This window comes from Quercus suber, unplaced genomic scaffold (genome assembly GCF_002906115.3).
Source record: "Quercus suber isolate HL8 unplaced genomic scaffold, Cork oak 2.0 scaffold_1195, whole genome shotgun sequence".
NCBI lineage: Eukaryota > Viridiplantae > Streptophyta > Magnoliopsida > Fagales > Fagaceae > Quercus > Quercus suber.
In genome coordinates, this window is record NW_027070591.1 from 37,332 (window position 1) to 61,526 (window position 24,195).

General features: G+C 34.5%; 1 pseudogene; it reads left to right on the plus strand.

Moving 5' to 3' along the window:
- The first annotated feature begins 21,946 nt into the window (after positions 1 to 21,946).
- LOC111990729 (late embryogenesis abundant protein D-34-like) lies at positions 21,947 to 23,982 on the plus strand (annotated as a pseudogene).
- Positions 23,983 to 24,195: the final 213 nt, after the last annotated feature.

The window sequence follows — 24,195 nt, forward strand, 5'->3', positions numbered from 1 at the left end:
CTTTCTATCAAAATATCCAGCATTTTGCCTCTCTTTTAAAACTAATTAGGGAAATATCTCTCTTTTTAAACTCGATTTTTCTCAAAATCAAGTTAAACTCTATAGTAGCGTTTTAAAGAGCCTATAGTAACGTTTTAAGGACCTATAGTGGCTTTTTGTAACTCGAGCTCCATGAACTCAAGTTATAAGTAAAAATAAATAATAAAAAAATTGCCTATAACTCGAGTTCATGGAGCTCGAATTTCAAAACGCCACTATAGGTCCTTAGAACGTCACTATAGGGCTCTAGATTTTTTTTTTTTTTTTAACTCGATTTTGAGAAAATCAAGTTTCAAAAGAAGGACATCTTCCTAATTAGTTTCAAAATAGTGGCAAAATACTAGATATTTTGATAGAAATGGGCAAAGGCCAATTTTGTCCCAGTTCATGCCTAAACAAGACCTTAAAGAAACGTTTTTCCTTTTGCTATATATAGGTGATGAAGGTTCATACCCAGCACCAAAGAAGCGACACATGAAGACAGCCCAATACGGCGTCACTTCCAAGAAGATCCAAAGACTCCCCCACGTGTTCGCCAGAGTCCTCGAGCTTCCTATACGCTCAACCGTTGATGTTTCAGTTCAAGAAACCTCTGACTCTCTTCGTTTCACTGTCACCACCACCAACAACTAAGACACGTCAAATATGAGCCAAGTGAGAGCCCACACAATCAAAATCTTGCCGGGCATGACGAAAGTTGTGATCAAAGAATGGGTAGTGGAGATGATGAGTTTGATGTTTGGCGGTTTAGGCTCCTGCCTTCTTCGAGCCTAAGATGACAAGCGCAAGATTTAGTGGTGGTGAACTTTCTCGTCATCGTGCCCAAAGGCACGGACACGGTAAATGATAGTTATAGTGATGATGATGATGATAACAACAACTGTGAAATTAAAGTAAAAGTGGTGGGTTGGGTTGAGGGAGTGGGAGGCTGATTTTTATAAAGTAATTAATGTTTCCTTTTGTGCATGTCATGTTCTTGATTTCAGGTTGGACCTTATTTCTAATGCCATGGGACATGTAATATGTGAAACTGAGTTAGTTTTTGCATTTCTTTCTCGTAACTCTTCTTCATGTCATGTACTTTAACAATTAAACCATCAAAACATATAATTTCGGCTTAAATGGATGAGATTTAATTATTTATGCTTGTGAGTTAATTATATATGATGGACCCAATAAATGCCATTGTCCACGAACCCATCGACACCATCGACCACACAGATCTAGCATGGACAATGAAAGAGAAGCCATAAAGAGAGCATTCAATATCCTGAACGATTACAAATCAGCAAGAAGACCGTTGGATACTCATCAAAGTCCACATTGAATGAGCCCAAAGCATACAAAAGAGGCACTTCTTCCACCATAAATGGAATACAACGGCTAAGAGAAAAACAATTATATATAGGCATTTCAAAACTGAACAAGGTACACACAATACTAATCCTTTTACTACTCATTTTCACTCTCACAACCAAGCCTTCTCTACGAATTCCATTCACTGACTTTATCATTGGAGACTCCGTGCCAGCACCACACAGTGACTACTCAGAGAGACTCTGTTCTTAACCTTGCAATACTAAGCCAGTGCTGACCTATCTAGTTGAACCAATCGACTGACGATCTCAGCATCATTAGTTTGGTGCTGTCTATGGGACGACAATTTCGTACTTAAATTCGAAAGTGTAGTTCCGTTCAACTCTAAAGTCCAAATAGAGTCCAACACACCTCATTTGCAGAACTAGCCCTCAAATCCAAACACTCATTAGCTAGCATGGAGGAGCTTACAAGAAAAAACTAGGAGATGAGATTACAACTTCAGCAAGAAGAGAATTGCTTTGGGACTAACCAGAATGATGATGAAGATAGCCATAGAAGGGAAGATCACAGACGACCAAACGCCCCTGAGAAGTGGAACTCAAACCTCCTCAGGGAAATGAGGAAAAAGATGGACGAGCTGAGAAGTGAGATAAGGGAGAAAACAAATCGAAACTTAGACGGAAATGTCAGAAGGACAGAATTGCCTCTCACAACAAGGGTCCTGAAATGCCCCATGCTCCCAAATTTTGTCTTCCACAACTCGAATCATTTGATGGTCTGAAAGATCCGCAGGATCACATCACCACCTTCAAAATGACTCTGAGTCTGCAACAACCCCCAAATGAGATATTGTGTCGTTCCTTCCCTACCACTCTCAATGGAGCAGCGCGAGTGTGGTTTAGTAAGTTAGCGACATCGTCCATTGACAACTTCTAGCAATTAGGCAATTCTTTTGTAAGCCATTTCGTCGGTGGACAACACCCAAAAAGGCCTGCAGACCATCTGCTCACCATCAAGCAAGGGGAAAAGAGACCCTAAGGTCATATGTGAAGTGTTTCACCAGAGAAATCCTGGAAATAGATGAAGCAGACGACAAAGTGTAGCTAACGACCTTCAAGGCCAAATTGAAATCCAGCGAGTTCATGGTCGCACTCACAAAAAGTCCTCCGCAGACGATGGTAGAAATGCTGTTGAAAGCTCAGAAGTACATGAACGCCAAAGATGCCCTAGCAGCAATAAAGGACAAGGAGAAGCCCAAAAAGAGAAGGGGAAAAAGAGAAGACCGGAAGGGATGTAAAAGAGAAAGGGGAGACTGCTAGGGTACTGATGGAAATAAGCGAAAGAAGAAAAAACTCCTAAGACTGTAAAATTCACCCCTTTGGTTATGCCTGTTGACAAAATTTTAATGGAAATTAAGGACAAGCATTACCTCAAGTGGCCAAAACCGCTACATTCATCACCCAATGTGTGTGACAAGAAGAAATACTGCCGTTTCCACAAAGATCACGACCATTACATTGAAGATTGTAGAGACCTGAAGGAGTAGATAGAAGAACTCATTCAAAAGGGGAAGCTATAGAAATTTGTGAAGAAGGGGAATCTAGCAGATCTAGAAGTGATAACAAGGAGAAGCACGAAGCTGTTCCTTGAGATGAGGACAACACGTTCAACTGTCCAAAAAGCTTGATAGGAGAAATAAAGATGATCACAAGAAGGCCGTCTACAAGTGGATCCTTTAAATCCCTCAAGAAGACACAACAGTGATAGGTAAACAATGTCCACAGGATACCGCCCCTTAATCAAAGAAGAAAGACGGATAGAGACATCCTATTTTCAGAAGAAGATGCTAGAGGCGTTAAGTAGTCAAATGAAGAGAATTCTGGTCCTATTCCTTAATGGCAATTTGGATGTCTTTGCGTGGAGTCGTGAGGACATGCCAGGCATAGCGACTGAGGTCATCCAACTCCACCTAAATGTAGATCCTGAGAAGAAGCCCTTCTAGCAAAGACAACGATTTTTGCCCCTAAACGAAATAAAGAAATTATGGACGAGGTAAACAAGTTGTTGGTAGCCGATTTTATTCGTGAGGTCTATTACTCGGATTGGCTGGCCAAAGCTGTCCTACTAAAGAAAGTAAATGGGAAATGAAGGATGTGCGTAGACTTCATAGACCTAAATAAGGCCTGCCCAAAAGATAGCTTCCCCCTACAAGAATAGATCAACTTGTGGATTCCACAGTAGGATACAGGCTTTTTACATTCATGGACGCATTCTCAGGACACAACAAGATCAAAATGTCGAAGGAAGACTGAGAGAAGACTGCCTTCATCACCAGTTAAGGGCTTTATTCCTACAAGGTAATGCCCTTCGAACTGAAAAAACGCAGGAGCGACCTACCAGAGGTTAGTCAACAAATTGTTCAATAAACAGATCAGGAGAAACATGAAGGTATATGTGGATGATATGCTCCTCAAGAGCAAGAGGAAGCCGCACCCTTGAACGACCTTGAGGAGACCTTCATTACTCTCAAACAATACCAGATGAAGTTGAATCGCAGCAAATGCGCCTTCAGGGTTACATTAGGAAAGTTTCTAGGGTTCATGTTGTCCCAGAGGGGAATAGAAGCTAACCCAAAAAAGTGCGAGTTATATTGGAGATGACATCGCCAAGAACGGTGAAGGAAGTTTAGAAATTAACTGGAAGGATTGCAGCCCTCAACAGGTTCATCTCTGAAGTGACAGACAAGTGCCTGCCATTCTTCAAGACTTTGAAGCAAGTTTTCACCTAGACGAAGAAGTACAAGAAGGCCTTCCAAGAATTGAAGTATTACCTAAGCAACCCACCACTCCTAACCCCGTCAAAGGAAAGAGAATACCTATTTCTATACTTAGCAGTGTTAGCTGCCTCCATAAGCACAGCTTTGATTCGAGAGGAGAATAAATGCAGATCCCAGTTTACTATGTCAGCCAAGCCTTCCAAGGAGCTAAGGCAAAATATCCGCAGATTGAAAAGATCTCCTTTGCCCTAATTGTCGCCTCACGTAAACTACGTCCCTACTTCTAGGCAAACCCTATTTTGGTAATGACGGACCAGCCAATAAGGAAATCAATGAATAAGCCCAAAGCTACAGGAAGGATGATACAATGGGCAATTGAACTTAGCTAGTTTGACATTGAATACCACCCCAGAACAGCGATCAACGCGCAAGTGTTGGCAGAATTTGTCACCAAGTTCACAATTCCTAATGAAGTAGAGGTCCAAGACGACTTAGAAAGATGAACTATACAAACTAATACGAGTAGGGGTCATCATTATCACCCCAGAAAAAGAATGTGCTCAGGTATGGGGTACAACTTCAATTCCTTGCCACCAACAATGAAGCAAAATATAAGGCCATACTAACGAGGCTTAGAGTCAGGAAAGCATTGGGTGCCAAAAACCTACTCCTCCAAAGTGATTCTAAATTGCTAATTGGATAGATAAAGGGTGAATACAAAGTAAAAGAGGACAGGTTATGGAAATACCTTAGGCTGACGGAGCACTTGGCTCAAGAATTTGATCGGTAGAGTTCACGTAGGTCCCCAAGAACCAGAACTTAGGAGTAGACGAAGTAGCAAGGCAAGTATCGTGAAAAGAAGGATCAATGCCCCTACCTGAGGTTAGAAGTCCAAAAGTATCCCAGAATTAAAGAATTCCCACTCTTAGGGTTCAAAGCCAAAATGGCTAGATGGCTCTGATCCTATCTTTTCTTAGATATGAACGACTACCAACAGACATTGATGAAGCCAAGAGGATTAGAAAGAGAGTGGTAAGGTTCACAATCCTGAATGACGCCTTATATAAAAGAGGGTTCTCTATGCCCTACCTAAAGTGTATCAAAGAAGATGAAGCTAAATATAACCTTAAGGAGTCCATGAAGGAATATGCGGTGACCACACAGGCCTGGAATCCCTGCTAAGCAAGATCATTAGAATAGGTTACTTCTGGCCTACCATACAGAAGGACATGAGGGAGTTCATTGAACGGTGCGACAAGTGCCAGAGATTCAAAAATATCCAGTGCGTCCTAGGAGAAAAGATGACGACCATAACTTCCTCGTGGCCATTTGCTCAATGGGGGATAGACATTGTGGGTCCACTTCCTTCAGGTAAGAGACAAGTAAAGTTTTTGTTAGTTGCCATTGACTACTTTACAAAATGGGTTGAAGTAGAAGCACTACCAACTATGGTAGAGGCAAAGATCCAGAACTTTGTGTGGAGAAACATAGTGTGCAGGTTCAGGATACCCAGTAATAATATCAAACAACAGACACCAGTTCGATAGCCAAGACTTCAGAAACTTTTGCTTACTCAAGACTAGGGATCAAGAACCAGTTTTCATCTCTAGGACATCCACAAGTGAACGAATAGATAGAAGTGACGAATCGAACATTGCTAAAGACCATCAAAGTTTGATTGGAAGAGGTGAAAAGTGCATGGCCTGAAGAACTGCTCAATGTCTTGTGGGATACAGAACTACCGCAAGGACCCTGTTAGGAGAGACGCCCTTCAGGCTTACCTACGGCACTGAGGTAGTGATTCCAGTCGAAGTAGGAGTTACCAGCATGAGAAGAGAGGCCTACCATGAAGAAGGTAACAACGATCAATTGAGAATCAACCTTGACTACCTGGACGAAGTAAGAGATGAAGTATCGCAAAAGAAGGCGAGATATCAACAAAAGATGGCAAAGTATTACAACAAGAGAGTAAAGCTCAGAAGACTTAATATAGGAGACCTCGTCTTACGTAGAGTCACATCGGCGACAAAGGATCCAACCCAAGGGAAGCTTGGACCAACCTAGGAAGGGCCCTATAAAGTCATCCATTACTCGAGATAAGGCAGTTACAACCTAGAGTAAATGGATGGAAAGAAGTTACCATGGCCATGGAACATCGAGCATTTAAAAAAATATCATTATAGAAGTAAAGTACCATTGTATTCACGAAAGTAACATCTTCATTTGAAATAAAGTAATAAAAGTATTCATTCAGAAAATATTCCAACAGATTTTGTGCAAGTATAGAGAACCCAAAAATGGCTGAGTAATAAAANGGAAGCTTGGACCAACCTAGGAAGGGCCCTATAAAGTCATCCATTACTCGAGATAAGGCAGTTACAACCTAGAGTAAATGGATGGAAAGAAGTTACCATGGCCATGGAACATCGAGCATTTAAAAAAATATCATTAATAGAAGTAAAGTACCATTGTATTCACGAAAGTAACATCTTCATTTGAAATAAAGTAATAAAAGTACTATTCAGAAAATATTCCAACAGATTTGTGCAAGTATAGAGAACCACAAAATGGCTGAGTAATAAAATTCCTCAAGTGAATGTAAATCACTGACGAAGCCAAAAGTGATAAATTCCTTATATTGATGTAAATCACTTACGAAACCAAAAGTGGTAAAAATCCTTAAATGGATGTAAATCACCTAAAAATGGCTAAGTGATAAAAATCCTTAAATTGATGTAAATCACTAACAAAGCCAAAGTGATAAAAATCCTTAAATGGATGTAAATTACCTAAAAATGGCTAAGTGATAAAATTCTTTAAATGGATGTAAATAACTGATGAAGCCAAAGTGAAAAATCCTTAAATCGATGTAAATCACCTAAAAATTGCTAAATGGTAAAATTCCTTAAATGGATGTAAATCACTAATGAAGCCAAAGTGATAAAAATCCTTAAATGGATGTAGATCACCTAAAAATGGCTAAGTGGTAAAATTCCTTAAATAAATGTAAATCACTAACGAAGCCAAAGTGCTAAAAATCCTTAAATGGATGCAAATCACCTAAAAATGGCTAAGTGATAAAATTTCTTAAATGGATATAAATCATTGACGAAGCCAAGTGATAATAATCCTTGAGTGGATGTAAATCACCTAAAAACAGCTAAGTGATGAAATTCCTTCAATGAATGTAAATCACTGACAAAACCAAGTGATAATGATCCTTGAATGGATGTAAATCACTAACAATGCCAGTGATAAAATTCCTCAAATGGGCATAGATCATCGCCGAAGGTCAAGCAACAAAAAAAAAAAGTGCTGAAACATTGGCAAGTCAGGTTTCTTTGCAAACAAAGGCCACCAAGTGATGATCAAGGATTAAAGCAAAACAACCAATGAAGGTAAGGCAAAACAATTGAAGGCATAAACATATGATAATTAAACAGCTCACAGGTAGTATTTAAAACCCAAAACATGATGGGTAAAAAGATTGTTTCAAGGACAATATGTAAAGCCCAAAAACACATTGGGCACCTTTAAAAAAAAAAAAAAAAAAAAAAAAAAAAAAAGGAGCGCGAAAGATGATTTTTCAATAAAAAAGAAAACAACGAAGCAGCAACCTCGTCACCACCACCAGCAAAAGCATTCTCTTCGGGAGCAGCAGTAGCAGACTGGGAAGCCTTGCCCATCTCCATCTCCTTATCGACCTCCTCGAGATCCAAACCCCCCAAGTCCACGCCAGAAGGGTGCTTAACGAGATACCGCCGGAGGAGTTCAAAACTCTTGTAGTACCAACTAAAGAGAACAGTGTTGTACTCCTCAATTTGTTGAAAGGCTTCAACAGTCTTAGCAGCAACAGTCTTGACCTTCTGATTGGCAACTTAGAGTTGCTCATCCTTTTCTACAGTCAGCTGCTTCTTAGCCCTCAAATCGTCCACCAAAGCCTTAGCCTTCTCTTTGGCAGTATTAGTTTTGTCCATGGTGGAGATTTGATCCCTCCTCGATTTAGCATTTTCAACCTCCAGAGTCTCCACTTTGGACCCCACTAACGCTGCCTTCACCTTATGGCTCAAGTACTCAGACGTGATGTGGATTGTCTCTCATAGCACCTAAAAAAGAGATTATGTAAGACACGAAGTCTTCAGATTCATGCACAAAACCAAAAAAGGAAAAATGAGTGATACATGTACATCACCTAGACTAGCTTGTGGATATGACGACCCACGATCTCGTTGGAGGGCATACCCAAAAACGCCTTAAGGTCCATGGTAGTAAAAACATCCTACACCCTCATCAAAGCCAAACCCGCATCATCCTAACCGCTAGATGATCAAGAACCCACCTTTTCCCTACCCTTGTCCGCAACACGTTGCCGCTTTGGACGAGGGGTAATTTCCTCTACCGAGGTTGCAAGAGAAGCAGCCCGCGTGGTTTTGGGGACAGAGGTAATAGGAGTGATCGAAGTTCCCTTCTCAACCACTCATACCACCTTCCTCCCCAAACTCGAGAAGGGCTTATTCTTCCTAGCTGCATGTTGGCATACAACTCCTGATTGAATTTGGTCGTCATCTCTGCGAGAAGATGAACACGTTTGTGGTTAAGTACATGTTAATGTTTAACTTTATTTTAAAATTTTCATTAAAAATTAAAAAAATAATTACATTCAAGTTGATACTTTTATAGTTTGATGTTCCAATGAAAGTTCAAATTCTTTAAAGTATAAGTTAAACATTATTTGTTGTAATACTCTCTCTCTCTCTCTCTCTCTCTCTTATGCATGATATACATTATTTGTAATATTTTAACTGAGTCTTTTTATATAACAATGTTAGGACATATGTGAATCATGTTAGGAACATATGTCAATGTAGAATTAGCTAATCCTTTGACAAAACATACTTTACTTGTAATTAGGTAGATCTAGGATGTGTTTAATACTTTAAGGAACAAGGTTTCAATTCCAAGTGTTAAATCCATGCAAATCTGTTCAAGAATCAAGTGAAGAAGTGCTGGATTTTAAAACTCGACAGATAGCATCTATCGAGGTTTAAAAGGCAGATGCTTAACAGCTACTCGATAGATAACCTATTTATCAAGATTTATAGAAATCAGTTTTTCAGATTTGATTTCACTCCAATCTGTGTATACATGTTTAGGCTTTCTTTTCTCACAACCCTAAATATATATAAGGATTATTTTAAGGGTCGTCACAGCTGATGCAAGTGAGTGCAACTTGATGCAAAGGTTTTTCACAAGCATAGACAATTTGTCCTAGTTCATCTTTCTCGGTTCGACTTCAAAAACCTTGAACCTCTTCTCTTTACGGTTCAATGAACGGTCCGGGTTTGAAAACTTTGATTTGTAGTTTTAGAATATCTCACACCATTAAGCCGCNAAAACTATTTGGTGTAACTTAATTTGGTTAGATTATGAAGCTTAAATTCATAATATTAAAAAAAAAATGATTTTTGATCTCATTTTCTTTTAAACATAATTGTTTACACATCCTTTAGAACCCTTAATCCCTAATGCTAACTATTATATTCCTGTTATTAAAAGACTTATTTCATAGAAAAATTGTTGATATATATATATATATATTTGAATTGAAACAAATATTGCAACAAATAATGTTCAACTCTAACTAATTATATTTTGTTTGATAGGCTAAGAATGTATTGACCCTTGTGATGAATTAGTCAAGTTAATTAATTAATCCGATTAACATGCAACACGTGTGGTAGCACAAATAAATCATCAACTAAGTTAATATGCATGAAAATAAAGTTGACATGGTAATTTGTTTACGAATGGGAAAACCTTTAAGGCAAAATCTTCACCAGGTGATTTTAAGGTCAACACTCCTGAAAATCTACTATTATCAAAACAAGTGGTTACAAGTAAAAAAATCTCAGTACCTTATTCCAACCTATAGTTGAACCTTTACCTCAATACCCAATTGAATTTGTTCTGTAGTGACAATATCTCCTTTTAATGCACGACTCCCAGTATGTGACTAACCAATTGATGCATGGATCAAAGTACATGACTAACCACCAACTTGAGAAGGACATTGGCGCAAAATTCTTCAATTCATTAACATGACGAAGATCACGAAGCTCCTTGGTTACAAAACCCTACGGCATACAAACGTAGCAGCTTCTTGAAGTGATGATGTCATAATTAATTTAATAATTATTTAAAATATAAATAAATATATTAAATTAATAAAAGTAGAAAAATGAACTAAAATAGTACAAATAAATATAAAGATCTATTTTTCAAATGTCTTTTTTATACCATAACTTTTATAAAGCAAATAAGAAATATTAAATCTTAAGCAAACCTAAATCATTTTTTGTTAATGCTCAATATTTTACTCATTTAATTTTTTTTTTTTTTTTTTTATGAGAGCTTATATCTAAATTATCTTAAATCATGCTCAAGCCCATTTGACTACCTAGTAAATTGTTTTATGCTGAAACCCATTTGAATATTCAACCATTTATGAAAATTTTAAACATAAAAAATAAATAAAAGCTAGAAGAGTGACAGTACAAAGCATTAAAAAATTGATAAAATAAAGAACAAAAGCCCAATAAAATTTTTAAAGGAGTGAATGACACATTGACACTTGACGGCATACATTTATTTAAATTTTAAAAATGAAAAATAAACAACAACCAGAAGAAGGACCGGACAAACCATTAAAAAATTGATTAAACTCAATAAAGTTAAAAAAAAGAGTGGATGACAGCCTGTACTTATGTGGCGTTTGGTACAGGGTAATGTTTTAGGATTCCTAAGAATGTTTAAAGATTCTCATGTTTGGTTGCAAATCATGCTAGGGAATCAGATGCCAGGGGAATCTGGATTCCTTCCTTAAACCCCTCTCAGTGGGAATGTGGATTCCCTTTACAACAGGTGGGAATCCAGATTCCCAAGCTTAAAGGAAATTGTATGTTTTATAAATTGACAATTTTAACCATTTTTTTTAAATGACTTGGTAGTTCACATTCAAATCTAAGGATAAAATTGGAAAAATAAATAATTCATTTAAGATTCCTGGAAATAAACCAAACCTAGGAAGAATTTGGATGCCAGAAGTAATGTGGATTCCCCCGTACCAAACGCCACATTAGTGTGTGACAAAAAGCAAGTTTACTCATCTTCAAACTAGACTAGAAGATTCTAGAGTGCAAAGGAAAACACAGGGTGAGAGCAAAATGTAGAAACAACAAACAAAAACAACGCAGAGAAAGATAAAATGCAGAAACGACAGTCGGAAAAAATGCAGAGAGAAAAGGGGTGAGCGATACTAAGGAGAAGAATAAGAAGAAATGTTGGTGCGATCTCAAGGTCTGAGGCTGAAGCTTCAAACAATGGCTGACCAGTAAGTACCAAAAAAAAAAAACTCTGAATCAAACCTGCAAAACCGTGATAACCGTCCACGGTTTCTAAACCCGGGAGGTTCAACCGCGGTTCTCACGGTTTACTGAGTTTTTCATGTATTTCGGTTTTTAAGGCTAAAAGAACCGTTTTGGTGGACAGTTTTCGGTTAACCCGGTCGGACCGTACGGTCCGGTCCGGATTTTAAAACCATGCTACAAATTAAACTAAAATTTCAGAAGCATTGTTTTTTTCCGGCAAACCTATCCTTAAACCACTAATGGAAAATCTACTTGAAAAAGAATAAGATTTCCATTGTTTTCAATTTAATTTTTCTTTAATTTGACAATTGTTTTTTTTTTTCTTTTTTTGGTTGAGAAAATTTGTTGTTATACACCACTATTTTTTATTGACTGACTATGGGGGCACATGAATTGACTTGTTGTTGGGATTGTATGCACGAAGGCATTCGGTTAGCATATATCTAAAGAAAGTCTAACTTTCAGCTTATCAATGTCTTCATCCTAATGGGATCAACGTCCCAAAGCATATTGAAGTACTCTGAAAAATTATCTCAATCAATACTCATGATTAGGGATCAATGGGGCGGCTCTTCTCTGTGATTCACATAGGGATAAAAGTTCTCAATAGTTTCTCTTTTTATGTGCATATTGTAGTACACAAAACGTGCACATATGGAAAAAGAATTATATATATATATATATATATATATTTATTATGTACATGTTTATGTTTAGGTACATATTTATATTGAATTGTTTCAATTAAGAAACTTTTAGCTCAACTAGTTGACATCTCCTAACGTCCAATAGAGACATTTATGAGTTCAAATACATTCACCCCCAACTATGGATATATATATATATGTGTGTGTGTAATGTTTAATTATTTTAATTCATCAAATATTAACAAATACTTAAATGCAAGTTAATACTTTTATAGTTTGATATTACCCATCAATATTTTAATTCTTTAAAGTACAAATGGAGCATCATTTCTTGTAATATATGCTTCAATTTAAACAACAACAAAAAAGATAGTCAATGATTTTTCTATTAATTAAGTATTTTTCTAATAAAGAAATATATTTAGTTAGTTTTGGGAATTAAGGGTTCTAAATCATATGTATATCATTATGTATGAAGAAAAATATATAGTTAGTTTTAGAAATGATTTTTTTTATTATTATAAAACAATCCATCAAAAATATATAGAGTGCAACGTCAAAGATATATTTCTAGCAATCCTAAATTGCCAAATAAGTGCCTAATCATTTATAGATGATAAGTTGTTATTGGTTCTAATTTAAACTCATGACTAAAATTACTTTTTTTTACCCATCAATAACGGCCAATAACAATTTGGAACTTAAGATTTGTTGTGAAAATATTGTGGATATAGCATTTTTCTATATATAAAGGTCAAAAGGTTTAAAAAAAAAAAAAAAAATTCCTTTGGGGTTTTGTTCAGTTGAATATTGATACAACTGACTCATAGGAAAAAATTGGCTTTTGCCCTTTTTGAAAAAAACAATCCAGCATTTTACCCTCTTTCTTAAACTAATGAGGGAAATGCCCCTCTTTTGAAACTCGATTTATGATAAATTGAGTTATTAAAAAAAAAAATTCTGGAGGCCTATAGCGGCGTTTTTAAGGACCTATAGTGATATTTTAAGGATCTATAATGACATTTTGTCACTTGCCCTCCATGAAATAGAGTTATAGGCAATTTTTTTTTTTTAACCTATAACTCGATTTCATATAAATCGAGTTACAAAACGTCACTATAGGTCTTGAAAACGTCACTATAGGTCCTTAAAAACGCCGTTATAGGGCCTAACTTGATTTATCACAAATCAAGTTTCAAAAGAGGGGCATTTCCCTAATTAGTTTGAGAAAATGGGCAAAAAACTGTTATTTTTGCCCGAAAAGGGCAAAAGCCCATTTTGTCCCTGACTCATATGCTAAACTCTTGAGTTTTAAGAATTATCTAAATTACCATTTTCCATCTTGTTTTTTTTTTTTTTTTTTAAATCCAAACTAACATCTTACTCTGAATTCTGTTAAATTGACAAAAAATAATCATGTGGTGTGCAATAATATAATGCAATATAACACTTCAATAGAAGAAAATTATTTGAAAAATAATATGCGCACAATATTATTTTTAAAATATTTCTGTAATTATGGCCAAAATTTAGTTACATACTTTAAAAGTAAATCTAAATTACAAGAATTAAGTTAATTTTTAAAATTAAGTCTCACTGGGCTATGATTCTTAAGATCACCCTCGTCATGTTTACTAACCATTATTCACGAATTCATCTTCACCACCTAGTCAGCACTCTCTTCTAGTAAAGGAAAAGCAGTCCTATACGCGCCCACATCACTCCAACTTATGTCCTCCCTCTCTTAGATTTATGTTCTTCCTTTTTTACCATTTGATTGCAACCTTTACTTCAATGTTGGCTGCAAAGTTCTTCACTTCATCAACAATGAAGATCAAGAAGCACTTGGTTACAAAACCCAAAGGCGCAAAGACGCAGTAACTTCTTTCAGAGAGAATAAGGCATCGATCACCTTTTGCATATGTTCTCCTTGTATTCTCTTATGTGACGGCCTTTAAAATAAGCCTTATATAAGTCTAGGGTTGTGAGAAAAGAAATCCTACTCAAATACATAAGCCTGGCCTAAAAATCAAAAAGCTGAAAATTCTGATTTCCCGTAACCTCGATCGATCGAGAGGTGTCGAGAGGTGTCGAGGTTTAATGAATCTCAACAGATAGTAGCTATCGAGGAGGTGTCGAGAAAGTGTCGAGGAGACAAAAACTTTCTCAATCGATCGACCAGCTATCGAGAAGCTATCGAGATTGCGATAAGAATCAGTTGAAGAGCTCGACAGATAGCCACAATTACAAGCAAAGTGCGTTTTGTCAAAGGATTAACCAATTTACATAACTAAGTGACATATGTTCTTAAACAAGTTAAAACATATATGTCCTAACAATATGTGTATCTACATGCATGTAAGAGTTTGGGCTGCCCCTTTAGCAACCAAAAGAGTTAATTTCTAAGGCAAGAGTTTTGGGTCTATCCTATCAAGAACCTGAGCCCACAAATTGTGCTTCAAGTGTCAACAATCTTGACATGTAATAGTACCACAAAAATTGTTGTATATGTAGGTATATACAAAGATGTGTTGTAATAATGATATAAGGTTGGAGAGTATTCATTTGTAAAATGAATAAAGTGAAAATTCAAGGTCTGGAATTTTCTAATTGAAATTCAATATTCAGTATGTTCAATCAGTTGAAACTTTTGTTCAATCGATTGAAGTGGGGAAGGAGATTATCTTGGAGCCTCTGCTTGTTTCTATTGGTCGATCAAAAAGAGCTTTCGATCGATGCTCGATTCCTCTCGATCAATCGAGACTCGTGAAAACTGAATTTCTGCAGAATTTTCTGATAACTACTCTAAATGTTTGAAATGATTTCAAGCCTTATGAACAATTTTATGAAACATTTTAACTCTCAATACATACCTTTTGAAGGGTTATAACTCTATGGGTATAAATAGAGGTTTATGTTTACTTGAAAATTAGAAACACAAGAAATCCAATGGATTTTCTCCAAAATTGTTATTTGTAGAACCCAATACACTGTGCTAGGGACAAGTTTGTAAAAACCCTTTAGCAACTTACATATGGTGACAAATATTGTCTAAGGATAATATTCAATTGTGCCTCCAAGTCAATCACTAATTTCTATTTACTTGATGTGTTCATTTTGTTCTTTCATTATTACTCCTTGATTTGGTGAAATCCCCAACAAAAATTCCCCTACAAGCTAGGCTACAAGTATGATGCCTTAGAAGAGACACCATACCTTATCTCCATTGCGGTTGAAGAAACATAGGGAAAAGAAAAATTTTGATATCTATGCACTAATAACTATTTATGTTATTAGTTTGATATCTTTAAAAACATTCATATAATTTTATTGAAATTCACTATATCTGATGTATGAAATTACAATGTATGTGTATATGTGAATTTTGGAATGGTTGAAAACTCTAAATGTGGGGGTTTAGAAACTCAAATTGTGGAATTATGATATCTAAGAAAGTGTGGGAGTATAACTCTTAAAAAAGTCATGGACTCATAAAGATGTTAATGTGCATCAAAGATGTGCTTATTAAAAGTATTGAGAATTAACATTGAGGGATGTTAAATTCATGGTGATTAAGTTCTACCATGTTGTTAGAATTGCCCTTAAATCTTATTGTATGATGCTATGTATGATATTAAGTATGACGTTATGTATTACTTAATATTGTGATTGATAAAGTTGTTTTATTATTATATAAAATAATGGTAACATGAATATTCGGACATTATCATATAGTTCATGAGATGCATAATATGTGATTTATGTAAAAAGCCACAAAAGATATAAATCACAATTCCTTTGTAAATTCAGAATTTTAGTTCGTAGTTGGTGATGAAATTGGGCATTTCATCTACGAAAATTATAACATATCAACTAAGATGATTTGTCTTAATCATGGAAATGAAGACTTCTAGTTGATATGTTGATATGTTTTAAGACTTAAGACATATTGAACTGGACCGCTATGAGATTTATTATTCTCCTAACGACTGTTAATTGAATAATAAATCTCACAACTTATATTTACATAAACTCTTAATCCTAAGAGAATAATAGACCTGATCATGAAGTGTAAATTGCTTTGATATATCAGGAGTGAGATCTAAAGTAACGGTCAAAATCTTAATATATTGGGCAGCCACATTTAGTGTTGATGGAACATATATTCTCAAGATGAAATTCATAGTCTCAAAACGGAAATACAAAATATTCCCTTGAGCTAAATTTAATGGGTTTGTTATTCAGAATGTTAGGCCTAACTACTTTAGTAAACAGTTAGATTTCATAAATATATAATGAGTAACTTAAAGGATTAAACTGAGTACTCAATGATTAAGATGTAGTAATTTACAAATTGGCAGTCTACATTCATGACTTTGTATTGCTGTGAATATTTTATGAAGGGGTTGCACGTACAATAAAGTCTTGGGATATAATTTGTGTTGATATGTTTTAAGAATTAAGACATATAGAACTGGACCGCATTGAGATTTATTATTCTCCTAACGACTGTCAATTAAATAATAAATCTCACGACTTATATTTACATGAACTCTTAATCTTGAGAGAATAATGGACCTGATCATGAAGTGTAGGTTGTTTTAATATATTAAGAGTGAGATCTAAAGTAACGGTCAAAATTTCAGTATGTTGGGCAGCCACATTTAGTATTGATGGAACATATATTCTCAAGGGGGAATTCATAGTCTCTAAACAAAAATATAAAATATTCACTTGAGATAAGTTTAATGGATTTGTTATTTAGAATGTTAGGCCTAACTACTTTAGTAAATAATTACTAAAGTATATATTTATGAAATTGGATTTCATAAATATATGATGAATAACTTAAAAGATTAAACTGGGTACTCAAAGATTAAGATGTAATAATTTACAAAGTGGCAGTCTACATTCATAACTTTGTATTACTGCGAATATTTTATGAAAGTGTTGCATGTACAACAAATTCTTGGGATATAATTTATTAATAAGGCCTAGAGTGCAATTATATTTATATAGTGGTATCAAATATGATTAAGGTAACTTTGGACTTGTCAAGAGTTGACAAAAAAGCCCAAGACCCATTAGAGCTAGTGTCTTGTTTGTTCCCTTTTGATCCCACTCCAAACCACATACTAAAGCCCAATTGGAAAGACCCAAAAGGCTAGCCCAATTTGATAATCAGTTATTAGGAGAGAAACATATAGATTTTTGGAACTACAACAAGTTACATGAAATGGAATGTATGTGAGTGTTGGACACTCTTTGATTCTCTCTTGAACATACACATATAACTAATTGAGAGACCACACTTCTTAGGTATCAAGTGAAATTGGAGTGAAGATTAAAAGTATTCTCAAGTGCTTCTAATCTTTGTTTTTAAATTTCACCGCATCAAGGTTCACTTTCTTATTCTTATATTCTGAAACTTACATGGCACATGTTATTAACTGCAAGTAAAGTAAATCCGTTAATTTTTCACTGCGTACATGCATATTTCCATCTCATGTGTGCTAGATGTCTCAAGTTTAAACAAGCACATGTTGTGATCTTATTTTGAAAAAGTGGAGATGTGCCCTATGTTAATCTCATTTTGGGATTTCTATTATCTCATGTTGTTGAGATTTGAGTAATCTCTTTGTGTTGAGAATGGTGTTTTCTCATTCTATTGGAAACTAAGTAATCTCATTGTATTGAGATTAGTGTTTTCTCATTTTATTGGAAATTATGTTATCTCATTGTGTTGAGATTAGTGTTGAGAATTTTCTTCTTAGATTTTAATATCTTTAAAGAGGCAAAAACACTTTGATTCCAATATTAAATAAAGAGATTATTGGAAGAGCAGATGCATAGCTTAAGGTTGTTACTGTATTAAGTACATGTTATGAATCATGTATGGAATAAAACTAGACATTGCCTTCGCAGTATATAGACTTTCAAAATTTATAAAACTTGAGGTTGATCACTAGAAAGTAATTAATTTTGATGAATATCTATTATATAAAATATTCAAAGTTTATTCTATTATTGATGTGAGTGATAATATCTATGTCTAATTAGATAATCACTACATGTGGGGGTGTTATGTGTAAACATTAAATAAATAAGGTGTATTTCTTAATCTACTATAAAATTATATTGAAAGCATTGATTATAATGGTAATGGACAAGGAAGAAAAATGGCTAAGGTTTTGACAAAGTATCATGGTCACAACCATAGTAAACCATTCCTTGTACTGTAGTTGTGAAACCACAATGTATATGGTATACATGAGTTGTATACAGAGTGAACTTAGACTTAAAAGTCCAAGACAAGAATACGTAAGGCAAGTCAAGTGTGGTTGGACTAGTCCAATGCCTACATAATTCCATATATAAAATAGGTCATTTACCAAAGTGTGTCTCAAGACTTGGTAAGGATAACATCCATTGAAATGAGACTAAAACCCTTCTTTTAAGAGAATCACTAATAGTGGAAACCCAACCTCGAACTGTTTATATCTAAGAGGTTTAAAGTATAACAATAAGCTCTTGATACGTGGTTAGTAAGAGCACTAAATTTGTGTCTCATTCAGGATGGATATTGCAAACTGTTACGATGAAAATAGAGGATGAGTTTTAAACTCTTAATGAAGTTCATAAATCATAAAGAACAAAGTTTCTCTCCAAACTAGTTTAGAAAGAAACTCTACAAACTCTTCATATATCTCTATATTGATTGTGAATTTTGAAAATCTAACTGTTAGATTGCATGTTCTTATTATATTCTTCATGCATGTAAAATTTCAAGAAGATCAAAGATCAATTGCTATCTTATCAAACAAATATTAAAATTTCAAATTTTTATGATCTAAAATTATATATAAAGAATAAGTTATTGACCGAATAGTAAATAATATCCAATTTGAACGAAATTTGATATGCATGTTAAGAACATAAATAACATGAATTTCAACGATTAGATTTTCAAATTTACAAACACAAAAAGAGATATATGAGAAGTTTGAAAATTTTCTCTCCAAAATAGTTTGGAGAGAAACTTTGTTCAATCATAAATGCTTACGTAACAGAGACATAAGAGGGAATTTCACCTTTGTGAACATAGGAGTGGTGCCTCTTCTAGCAAGAATAAAAGAGTTTTCTCTTGTACATATTCACTAAACCTGGAAGAGCACAAAGCCATAATAGTGCTAACAACTTGGATATCTAAATATGTTGTGAATATTCTCATGTGTGTTGTTTCCAATTTTAACACATAAGAGTTTTGGGTTAAGCACCAAGTCACCATTAACTCGGTTGATTTCTTGAGCAATTACACTTAAAGGAGGTTTAAGTTGAAAGACACCTTCCATTATGCATGATAGAATATCAATCAAGTGAAACATATATTATTACAACCTAGTGGGAAATTGTTGTATATATAGGTATATACAAGGCTAGGTTGTAATAATGATAAAAGGTTAGAGAGTGTTCATTTGTAAAATGAATAAAGTGAAAATTCAAGTTTTGGAATTTTCTAAGTGAAATTCAAAATTCAGTATGTTTGATCAGTCGAAAATTTTGTTTGATCAATCAAAGTGGTGAAGGAGATTATCCTGGAGCCTCTGCCTATTTCGATTGGTACTCGATTCTTGTTCGATTGATCGAAAAGAGCTTTCAGTTGATGCTCAATTCCTCTCGATTGATCAAGACTCATAAAAACTGAATTTCTGCAAAATTTTCTAATAACAATTTTGAACGTTTGAAATTGTTTCAAGCCTTGTAAACGGTTTTATGAAATATTTTAACTCTCTATACGTACATTTTGAAGGGTTATAATTCTATGGGTATAAATAGAGGTTTATATTCACTTGAAAAATAGAAATACAAGAAATCTTGTGGGTATTCTCCAAAATTGATATTTGTAGAACCCAATAAACTTAGTTGTATCCTGGGGATAAATTTGTAGAAATCTTTTAGCAACTTGTGTATAGGAACAAATATTGTTGAAGGATAACATTCAATTGTGCCACCAAGTCAGTCACTAATTTCTATTTACTTGATGTGTTCATTTTGTTCTTTCATTAGTACTCCTTGATTTGGTGAAATCCCCCACAAAAATTCCCCTACAAACTAGGCTATAAGTATGATGCTTTAGAAGAGACACCATACCTTATCTCCATTGCAATTGAAGAAACATAGCATCCATTTTTTCCTATAAACGATGTAGCCATTATGTATATAACTTGTAAGAGAGACTCTAAACATATAAGGTATATAGACATCACTTTATTTATTTATGTTTTTTCAGGACACCGCTTTATCTTTGTCTTAGTAACTGGTTGTAACACTATTTAAAATAAAATATTAATTTTATTAGTTTGAGTTTAATTATGCATATTAAGGTCATAATTAGTCGGAAATAATCTTTAGGTCAATCGGCACCTCTTGTTATTTTCAATAAAAATAAAAATATCAAGAATTCAAATCTCCTTTTTCCACTTTAGATATATATATATATATATTAAATCATAATTAAAGCCTTAGGCCCAAAAAGCTCAATACAATGAATTTTTAGAAAGTGGATTGAAAAACTTCGGTTTAATAAATTAGTCAACAAATAAAGTGAATTCAGATGACAAGAAAATGTAGATAGACTAGTTTAATCTAAAGAAAATTGTCCTGGTACAGTCCGAAGAGATCAGTTCTTGTATATTGATTCTCAAATTTGTTTACAAGTTCAGTTCTTGATTGTTACAGTGTTTCTCTTTCTATTTCTCAATTCCTCTTTCCCCAGGGATCTCTTACATTATATATCTCCCTTTGAATGATCTTGGCCTTCCACTTGTCGATCATCCAAGCCACTACTTGAGTACTTGTCCCATTGAATACCCTCACAGGCCCTCTATGAGTTAGGGTGACCAAGGCAGTACTGTTCAGTGGTCTTCTCCTCATAAATATGGCTAGAGAGTTAGCTGTAGAGCCTTCAATGCGGTGGTAGCAACTTTTAGTTAGATATTTCTTGGCTCTCATTTGTCCGTAAGTTTGCAGTGCATATCCTTATCAATAGAATTTTCTAAAACGTCATTTTGGACGACAAAACACACTTTTTGACCCCTTCTTCGTTTAGTTGAGGAGATATTCCTTCTCGACCTATCTCTCCTAGCCTTTACAGCCATAGCTTACTCGTGAAGTTTAAAGCCTTACTTCTTTCTTACTATTGATCTATTCTTGGACCATTGTACCTCCTCGAACAAGGCCCAAGGTTCAATATATATATATATATATATATNCGAACAAGGCCCAAGGTTCAATATATATTTGGGTCTGCGTCCCCACAATATATATATATATATATATATAATAAGAAAGAACCATTCAACATCGATCATAAATTAAAATTCTATCCTATTAAAACATGGGGTTTGTTTTGATCAGATATGCCATCTCTCAATTTATCAATTGACAAACAAAATAGTAATAAAGCCAATAACCACACATGACCTTATACATAGGGGATAATTTCTGGAACTCGATCACTCAAACTTGGCTAGTTTCAGGCCTTGCCAAGCATGTAACACGTGGTGAAATGTCATATAGCTTAACCCCATATTCAAAACCAAGTGTCACTCAACCTAGTGCTTCACAGCCACACATGACCACCTGTAACCAAAAAAAAAAAACAAACATTCAATATTCAAGAATCTCATTCTCTATCCCACACGTATCAGATTCTCCATAATATATATACACACTGCATGACCAATCCACCTCTTCGTCAACAAGCACAGCCTCTCTCTCTCTTTGACTCAAAAACTGACCAAATTTACCATCAGCCACAAAGACCCCGTGACTACCATAGTAGTTGTTCTTCTAAGCAAGAAGCCATCAAATACGGCGACGTTTTCAGTGTGTCTGGTGATTTGGCGTCAAAACCCATTGCACCACAAGACGCAGCCACCATGCAAGCTGCTGGGAACATGGTTTTGGGACAAACCCAAAAGGGTGGCCCTGCAGTTGTGATGCAATCCGCTGCGTCTGTGAATGAGAGAGTTGGTGCTGTTGGCCACCGTGAAGCCACTGATATTGCCAGAAACGAAGGTGTTGCTGTACAAGAAACTCAAGTTGGTGGTGGTACCCGTGTCATCACTGAAGAAGTCGGTGGACAGGTTAATTTAATTTGCTCTTCCTTCATATATTTTGAGTAATTAATATTACATGTACAAGTTTATTAGCATGATTCTTTTACGTATTGACATGATTATTATTAGAGTGATATTAATGCTACTACTAAAAGCTGGTGTTTTTTAACATTAAAAAAAAATCATTTAGTTAATTTGGCACTAATCTCATATTAAAATATGTCGAATTTTAAAATACAAAATTATAAAAAAATTATTTACAATGTTGGTAGTTTGATACTAATTAATCACAACATATTATATTTTTTCTCAACAATTCAACAATCAGATGAATTATTAGATTACAAGAATTCTTGTATTTAATTATTTTATTCACAACCTTCTGAGAATTTCAATGATTGTCCATTAATCACATCTTATGACCTAGTAATTATTTTCTTATTTTTATTGGTTTTGGATTTAGCAATATTGTTAGCTCTAACATAGACTTTGGGGCATGTATTTATTTTTGAGAACCTACAGGTTTTGGGTCGTTATGTTACCCCAGATGTGCCACTTAGCTCTACTGTTACAAGTGCTCTAATAGAAATTCTATAACAGTTGGTGAGGCACTAGAGGCCGCTGCTCTTTCGTGCGGTGACAAACCAGTTATTCAAGGTGGCGCTGCTGCAATACAAGCCGCTGAGATGAGAGCCACCAGGACTAACGAAATAACACCTGGTGGAGTGGCTTCTATGGCACAATATGCTGCTGATATTAACCCTCGATGTTATAATGATGCGTGATGAGAATAAGACTACTCTCTGCGATGTCCTAGCGGTAATTAATTTTTGTGCATTATTGATTTTTTCTTATGATAACCAAGTTACCTGGGTGATGGTGTTTTTTATTTATTTATTATTTTTTTAAGCATTATAAGCATTATTATTTCAAAATGTTTAGTGACTGTTATTGGTGCAACATTAACCTAATAATAAACAAAATTTAGAAGAATCTCATAAATAATATTTTCAACTAATTTTCTTGTTTTAGGTTTAAAGTTTACACATCACTTTGTAAAACTAATATATACTAAATTTATAGTAAATATGAATATCTCTTGCATCACTTATTATATAGAATAATAGTTAGAAGAATAATAGTTAGAAAATGATGTAATAGATATTATCTAGTATTTTTTTCATAATCAAATAAAATAATTGAATTCATAATTACTTTTTGCGTTTATTATAGGATTTCAAGTTCTCTCTCTCTCTCTGTCAATTATAGAGAAGAATCAAATTATATATAAGAAAAACCACCTTTAATATAAGTTTTATATCTCTCAATTTAAATGTCATTTTTTTAAAATCTACATTTATTTAAGTTCACCACCACCACATTCCATCATTTTTTTTTTTCTTTTTTCTAGAAGCAGAAATAAGAAACAAGTTTGACATGAGCACTACTCCTGGTGGAGTTGCCTCCTCTATGGCGGCAGTAGCTAGGCTTAACCAAAGCAAGTGATATATAATATGATATATTTAGTTTAGTGAGGTTTTGTGTTCGTCTTTTGGGGCAAAGAATTAAGTATCTATAAATTTAAAACAGTGCCCCTAGAGTACTAGGGCTATCACTACTCTGTCTTTATTGTAAAATTTATGTTTATGTTATTTTGTTGTTGTTGCTAATGTTTATGCTTTTATTTTATTTTTAAAAGAAATTAATTATCAAATATTAACAAATAATTATTTGCAAGTTTTTTTTTTAGTAAACAGTAATACTTATTAGAACACACACAAAAATAGTAGTATTAGTGTTTTAAACCGAGTTTATAATATATTACATAATCAGAGTATAACTATAAAAGGGCATAATGTTTGTAG